The following is an 8,422-nucleotide window of genomic DNA, read 5'->3' as shown; positions in this document are numbered from 1 at the left end:
TTAATTTTCAGGCTTTTTAAAATGAAAGACACCACATCAATGCCAAAGAAGGAGAGAATTTAGTGCAATGCATGCCCCACCGCCTACGTTTCAATTGAGTTTAAAAACTTATGGTTATCCTTGCCTTAGTCATTCTTCATCATTTGGAAGTAAATATGACACATCACGTATATACTAGAATTTATCTCTAAAAATTAGAGATCATTTTAAAATCATAGCAACCATCATTTTCACTCCTAAATAAATGAGCTATACATTTTCAATTTCCTACTCTTATAAAGAGTGGTATTCTAAGAGTGATGTTTATTTATTGAACAATATAGCTCATGATAAGGATTACTCTCTAGAAGACTTTTAAATTAGTACTGCCATAGTTATATATGTGTATTTCTAATGCTCATTGTCTTGATTAATAATTGAGCTTATCACAATTCTAAATATTGAATAGTTTGAAAGGCTACTGAAGAGGAGACAATAGAGGAGGATGGTTAAAACAATAAGTATCCCAAGCAGGTTGTGAGAGTGTGACTCTGGGTCCTACAACTTACTGTTATGCCATTGATTATAAAGTCTTAGCTTCAGTTATGCAAATTATCCTCAGATTGATACACATTTTTTCATATATTTTTATTGTAATTAATAGAAGAGTTACATTATATTCGCCAGATAGAAGCTGCATTAATTCACATACATTGATACCCTTTCTCATGTCTTGGTCCCCATTTCCCTCCCCCCCACGCCCACCCCTCATCTTGTTTTCCCCCCTTTCCTATCCAATTTTAAATAACCAAATACAAATATATCCAATATATCACATAACAAAGTGAGATACTGTAACAATATAAGATAACCAAGGGACAGCAAAAGAGATGTACATTAAGGACAACAATCACTCATTATATGGCTTTTGTTTCTATATCCTAGAGGTCCTTTCATTTAGTGTGATACTATACACCTTATGTATCTAGGTTTTGCTCTATTGTGAATCTCTGATATGAGAGCCCAGGGTTTCTACTGATTATGACAAATGAGGGAAACCATTGAGCCTAAGTTCCTTTGAGTCTGGCTTACTTCACTTAATATGATTTTTTCTAGGTCTTTCCATTTCCTTGCAAATGGGGCAATGTCATACTTTCTGACAGCAGCGTAGAATTCCATTGTGTACAAATACCACATCTTGTTGATCCACTCATCAACTGAGGGACATCTGGGTTGGTTCCATATCTTTGCTGTGGTAAATAGTGCTGCAATGAACATCATTGTGTTAGTGGATTTAGTATATCCTTGTTTCTGGACAATTGGGTAAATGCCTAGTGGTGGAATTGCTGGTGATACTCATTTTTTTTTAATGAAGTACTAGCTTTGTTTCTGCCTCCATTCTAACTTTTCTTTGCCTTTGGATTTCATTTACTTACAATGTTCATATGGAAATTCAGATAAAAGGTAACATTCACTCATTGGGAAGGAGGCAATAATAGAAGGTTCTACAACCTCATAAAACAGGTAATTCAATTAAGCATGAGAGTTATTTCTACTTTTTTTTTCTTATTGTAATGGCCCTGCAATGAACATAGTTTGTGAGCAGTGGTCTTCCCTCTACGTTGACTTCTTTCATATTGCCTTCTACAAATGAGATTACAAGGTTGAATAAACTGACTTTTTGGGAGAGATTTCTCTCCATATTTCCTGATGACTTGTTTTCCAAAATCTTTATAATATTTGTACTTTCTGCAGAATCTCTGAGTTTACCAACTTCCCTTCACCTTTGGAATTGTTCATGGTCTTTTGAAAAACATTTTTTTCTAAACAACCCTGGAGTGACACTTCATATTGATTGCTAGCAGAATGGACTATTTTTTTGGGTTATATATCTATTCATTTATCTATCATCAGTTGTGGAAGGATAAATGAAAAGTAAAGGGAAATCTAGAATGAAAATGCAATGAGAGAAAAGATGAATGGGAATTCTCAGAATGCTGAGTTGTGCTTTGAGTAGCAGCACTGGAATGTGAAGGTAATGAATTAAGCATGTAAGCTATGAGAGAAAGAATGAGATCTGTGACAGGAAATGTGTGACTCCTGCTGTGGTAGAATTCGCTTAGAGCATCCTGGAGACTGGAGCACTTCATGGAGAAGGGTAACTGAGCACAGAGATGATAACATTGGAAAGGTGCAGAAGGGGAATTGCAGATATCTTGAGCTTTCCTTGTCTCCTCTGCTCCAGATAGGGTTCTCACATAGGGTTTTTCCGAGCTTTATAATAGCCTGCAATGCTTCCTTTGTTTTCTTTAAATCTCTTTATACACACTCTGTTTTCTCTAAGCTGCTAGTAGTTGCTACTTGCTAGCTGCTAAGCACTAGCTAAGTTGTGCTAAAGAGTACTTATTTTATTTTATTTTTTTATTGTCGGGTATTGTGTAGAGGGGTTATAGTTCCATTTGCAAGATAGAAGGTGAATTACTTCTCACACATTGCTACTCCTTCTCATGTGTTTGTCCCCATTTCTCTCCCCCACCCCTCCCAATTATCCAATAGTACTTCTAAAACCAAAATGTATATATTTGATACATCTGCCAATTTAGGGTTTTGCAATCTTGTCAACCATACATGATGAAGAAATTTGTGAGTCAACACAGAACTTCTAAAATTTATGTTGAAACATGTCTACAGAATGATGGTTGGCAATAAACCATCTCTTACAATTTATGCCTTAGGTTTGATCTTGGTGTCAAGACCACCTGGTTATTTCTTGGAATGTCAGTTTATTGTCTTAGGCAGATACATTAACAACTATCTTACTCTCTTCCATTGAGAAGGGATCACATGGACTTTTCTTCCAGGTTGACCTGGAGTCACAACCACACTGATCTCAGCCTTCCCCATTGCTGGGCTGACAGGTGCCTGCCACTGTCATAGAAGACAGTCATAGAAGACAGAGGGAGGGAGGGGGAGAGAGAAAGAGAGAGAGGTGAAGGGAGGGAGGGGAAGGGAAGGAGTAGAAGGAGATAAAGGAAGAGGAGGAGGAGGAGGAGAAGGAAGAAAGGAAGTAGAGAGCAGTTTCCTTTTATAAGGGCACTAATGCCATGACAAATATTCCATTCCCATGACTTTCTCTAAATCTAGTTTAGTATTTTTTTCTCCAAGAGATGTCTTCAACCACCTAGAGGAATAGGGGTTTTGTTTTGTGATGCATTTAGTCTGTAGCATTCACTTCTTGCTAAAAGAGATCTCTGAAGGAACACACACACACACACATACACGTACACACACACACACACACACACACACACACACACACATTTAATTAGCTCCTATCACCATGGCAGAGTGTGCTTCTCTGTTAGGTTGCAATTCTCTCTGTCAGAGTCAGTTTGTTCCTCTTCTCCCAACTCCACTGTGAACTCTGAGGTAGAGTATTGCCTTATAAATGGTATTTATAAAAGAGTAACTCAATGACCTTAAACAAACATCTGCTTGACCCTGCCATCCATGGTCTTGTCAGTGGCTGTTGTCTTGGCTGGGAACAGATTCCTTGGTCTTCCTCCTGCACATTGCTGGTGGGTTTTCCTGCTCCTTATGTAACATGGGATGCAGGAAAATGGGCAGTAAGCTGCTTAGCACAGTTATTTCCATAGGCACTCTGGTGCATTAGCAGTTGCACGTTATTAGTGTAATTCGTTTTGATTTTTGCTTACTCTCTGTAATCTATTTTTGTGGCATTTATGTCACGTAAAGCATGGCAGGAGGGTTAAGATAGCATTTGTCATTTGTACTCATCAAAGCTTTATTTACACGTTTTCATCCAACTCTCAGAAAAGTAAGATGTCTTCCCTCTCAGAAATAACAAGATCTGTGACTGTAAAACTGAGTTTCTTTCTTTTTCTTTTTCACTAAGCTCAATTATGCAAAACACATTTCATAGAAAAATCTCAGAGTCCAACATTTTCAAAACAACACTCACTAAAATTCAACCTTGCACTGAACTAAAACTCTAAAATGCAAACATGCGCTCGTGCACACACACACACACACACACACACGTACATGCACACACATATTGGCATTAATTTTATGCTTGGAAATAATGGGAATTTTCATAGTTGGTAAGTTTCTGAGGTTAAAGAGATTGAAGTCCTGGCCTCTGAATCAAAACCAAAGGAGATGAAATATGAAGCAAAGTAATGAATTATGTTAAAATGAAAGGGCTGTGAATCCAGACATCAAACAGGCCAAGTGTGAGCAATTTTATTTCCTTGAGTGTTGCAGATGCATGAAACATCTGCTGCATGAAGCATCTGCGATTCCTCAAGATTCAATATGAAAAGTCAGTCAAGTAGCTGGAGTTCTATTTCTTTGATGGGAAATTAGGCGAGACTGGAGAGTACAGCAGAGCAGTCTTTTCTTTCTTTCTTTCTTTCTTTCTTTCTTTCTTTCTTTCTTTCTTTCTTTTTCTTTTTTTTGCATATTTTTGAGGTAGCAATTGAAAGGGCACGTCTTTCATTAGTATTATCTCAAACAACTCCACAAGCCTAAACCCGGACTGAATACGGAGTGTTGGATCAGATTTAATTCTTCAGTAAGACAGTAAGTACACCTTGGCTGCAGGGACACAAAGGAAGTTAGGGAGGCATGAATCTCAACTCTCTATAGTTAAGAAACATGGTAGTTTTGTATGACTTTGTTTTCTGCGCCTTTTGCATCATCCAAATATCCTTTTCCTCTTGTGCTTAATACTTTAATATCTCATCTGACTTCTTAATTTCTCTTTTTTTAAATTGCATTTTATTGTCAGAGTAAAGTATAGAGGAGTTATAGTTACTTTCATCAGGTAGTGGGTATGTTACCTCTTGAACATTGATACCCCTTCTCAGGGTTTTGTCCTCCTTTCCCTTCCCCCACCACTCCAAATCATCTGGTTTTCCCCCTCCCTTCCCTATTTTAAATAAACAAAAAAGTGTATATATATCAGGGAACAAAGTCAGATACAGTAATCACATGAGATTAACCATAAATGAAAAAAAGAGAAAAGAAATAACTTCAGAGGTAAACCTCTTGTTTCCACAACCTTGAGTTCAATTCATTAATCTCATTCTTTATGACCATATGTACATAGCTTTTGAGCTATTGTGATCCTCTGCTAGGAGAATCCTAGATGTATACTAATTATTACAAATGAGGGAAACCTCTGAGCCTGTGCTCCTTTGAGTCTGGCTTACTTCACTTAATATGTTTTTTTTTTCTAAGTCTTTCCATTTCCTAACAAATGGGGCAATGTAGTTTTTCTGATGGTAGCATAGAATTCCATTGTGTATAAATACCACATCTTGTTGATCCACTCATCAACTGAGGAGCATCTGGGTTGGTTCCATAGCTTTGCTATGGTAAATAGTGCTGCAGTGAACATGGTAGTGCTAGTGGATTTAGTATGTCCTTGTTTCTGGATACTTGGGTAAATGCCCAGGATTGGGATTGCTGGGTCATAGGGGAGCTCTATGTTTAATCTTTTGAGGAACTTTTGTAATGCTTTCCAGAGTAGCTGAACAAGTTTACAATACCACCAACAATGTAGTAACTGTTCCCTTCTGGCCACATTTCCGCCAGCATTTGATGTTACTAGATTTCTTGATAATGGCCATTCTAACTGGAGTGAGGTGGAATTTCAGAGTTGTTTTGATTTTTATTTCTTTTATGACCAGAGATGTGGAGCATTTCTTCATGTGCCTATTGGCCATTTTTAATTGTAATTAATAGAAGGGTTACAGTTATATTCACCAGATAGAAGGTGCAAACATTGATAACCCTTCTCATGTTTTTTGGCCCAATTTCCCTCCCCCCACCCTCTCCCCTCATCTTGTTGATTATGGAAACAATTTCTAAAGAAAAGATTTGACTTTGATGCTGACATCAACATACTTTTGCATGCCCATCAAACACCAAGAAGAGAGGTTGAATTCCCTTAAGCAATGGGTAGATGTGAAGAAATGCAAGACAGACAAGGGAAACTCACATTCTAGTGAGAATGGCCAACTAATGAGAAAACCCATGCAAAATACACAGGAGACACTGAGAGACCCTTTCCTTTCTGGGGAAGTTTTCACGGAGAAAGAGACATCTGATAGGGACCTTACAAGACACAGATAGGTTCCCAAAACAAAATTCTTAGTTTTCTAAACATGCAGAGGCCATGGCCTCTGGGGAAAGTGGAATGAAGGTCATTCCTTGGAGATGAAATCCTATTTTATATCAGTTATGTTTGGTGGTCATAAATGATATTTATAGACAACTTGTTTCAAACCAGACAGTGTTTTAAGATTGTCATCGTTTCTTTTTTAAAAAAAAGAGGTTTAAAAATAGTTATTATAAAGATGATTTACAGAGGGTTTACAGTTATACAAGTCAGGTAATGAGTATATTTATTTTTGGTTAATGTCACCCCTTCTCTATCTCTTCTGTAAGATTACTTTTGTAATCAGCTCAAGATGGTATTGAACCCAAGGTTATCTTGCTACACTTCTCAAGTGCTGGGATCAAAGATGTGTGTGTACATTATGTATGTGTGTGTGTGTGGGGGGTAACTGGAAGAAATCTAAGTAGCAATATAATAGATAAATTATACTTGCATAGGAATTGAACAATCTGGAAGCAAAGACTCAAATAGTAAGAATCTCAAATATATATACATATGTATTTATATATGCACACATCTATATATATCCATATACACATATGTCTATGTGTATATATAACTATGCATTAACCTTTAAAGACAGCTAACTGTTTAGTGATTGATATGTGACACTACTTTTGCAGACGTTTTATTGAGGATGATGTAGAACATGGATTATGTGGGTCTGGAAGACTATTAATATATTTAAGCCTCTGGTGTGTGGCATGTGCCCTCTTCTTATGCTGTGCCCCATGTTATTCCTTGAAAGTTACATCTGCTATAGTATACAGAAAAGACAATAAGTGCCTGAAGTTTTAAAAGTAGCTCAAAAATGTTATTCTGATTCAGCATCGCTTTGTCTCTAGATGTCATTGCAGTAGAAAAGGTAGAAAAAGGAAAGAAATTAATAATTTCTACACTTTAAACTCAGAATAGAAATACAGAAAGACGGATTTTTTTTCTAAATGGATTCTTCTTTTTTTTTTTTTTTGTCCGTTGTGAGACTTGAACTCTGAACCTGGGCCTTATCTTCTGAGTGCTTCAGCTCAAGGCTACCGTCCTACCCCTGAGCTATAGTACCACTTCTGGTGTTTTGGTGGTTCATTGTAGATAAGAGTCTCATGAACTTTTTAGTGCCCGGGTTGGCTTTGAACTACAATCCTCAGATTTCAGCCTCTGAGTAGTTAGGATTACAGGCAAGCCACTGCGCCTAGCTGTTGCTGCTGCTGCTGCTGCTGCTGCTGCTGCTGCTTCCTCCTCCTCCTCCTCCTCCTCCTCCTCCTCCTCCTCCTGCTCCTCCTCCTCCTCCTCCTCCTGCTCCTCCTCCTCCTCCTCCTCCTCCTGCTCCTCCTCCTCCTCCTCCTCCTTCTTCATCATCAAATGTTTTTGTATTTTCACAAATTTCACTTTATTTTCATTGACCTTTTAGCTACTCTGTTCATGTGCCTTAGAGCTAGTGATTTTCTTTACCTTCAATAGCATTGATTTTATTTCTTTTCCTCTGTACCTTAAATAACTGTGGAGTACTATTATCTTGATTTTTTTTTACCACCACAGCTGATTCATTGATTTCAAATTCTTATCAAAATTCCTTTGTTTGACTGATTCCAAATCAGTTATAGCTAACTGGCATTTTTGAATGGCATTTTCACATATTTTTAACATGTGAAGTTTCACATGGTTAAAAAATTAAAATGTCATGCCTGTTTTGAGGAAAAGGTTTAAACAAAGAGGTGAAACATGGCCCATACTTTATGGGGCCATATCAAGCAATGGAAAAGGACTAATGAGTCATGATGAGAACTACAGATGTTAGCAGTGGGCAATAAGACTCGATGACAAAGTTCCTTGTAACACTACCTTTAATAATATTTTTATTGTAATTAATAGAAGGGTTACAGTTATATTCACAAACAATGATAACCCTTCTCATGTTTTTGTCCCCATTTCCCTCCCCCTACCCCCGCCCCCATCATGTTTTTCCCCCTTCCCTTTCCTAGTTTAAATAAACAAATAAATGTATATACAATATACCAGATAACAAGGTAGGATTCTGTAACTATGTGAGAATAACTAAGAGACAACAAAAGAGATGAGAAATAAAATAGTGCATTAAGAACAACAATCACACATTATATGGCTCTTGTTTCCATATACTGGAGGTCCTTTCATTTAGCCTCATCCTATATGGCCTTGTGTATCTAGGTTTTTAGCTATTGTAATCCTTTGCCAGGAGAGTCCCAGGTTTGTACTAAT

This window comes from Megascapheus bottae, chromosome 20 (assembly GCF_031878675.1).
Source record: "Megascapheus bottae isolate mThoBot1 chromosome 20, mThoBot2.hap1, whole genome shotgun sequence".
Lineage (NCBI taxonomy): Eukaryota > Metazoa > Chordata > Mammalia > Rodentia > Geomyidae > Megascapheus > Megascapheus bottae.
Note: the sequence above shows the minus strand (reverse complement) of the source record.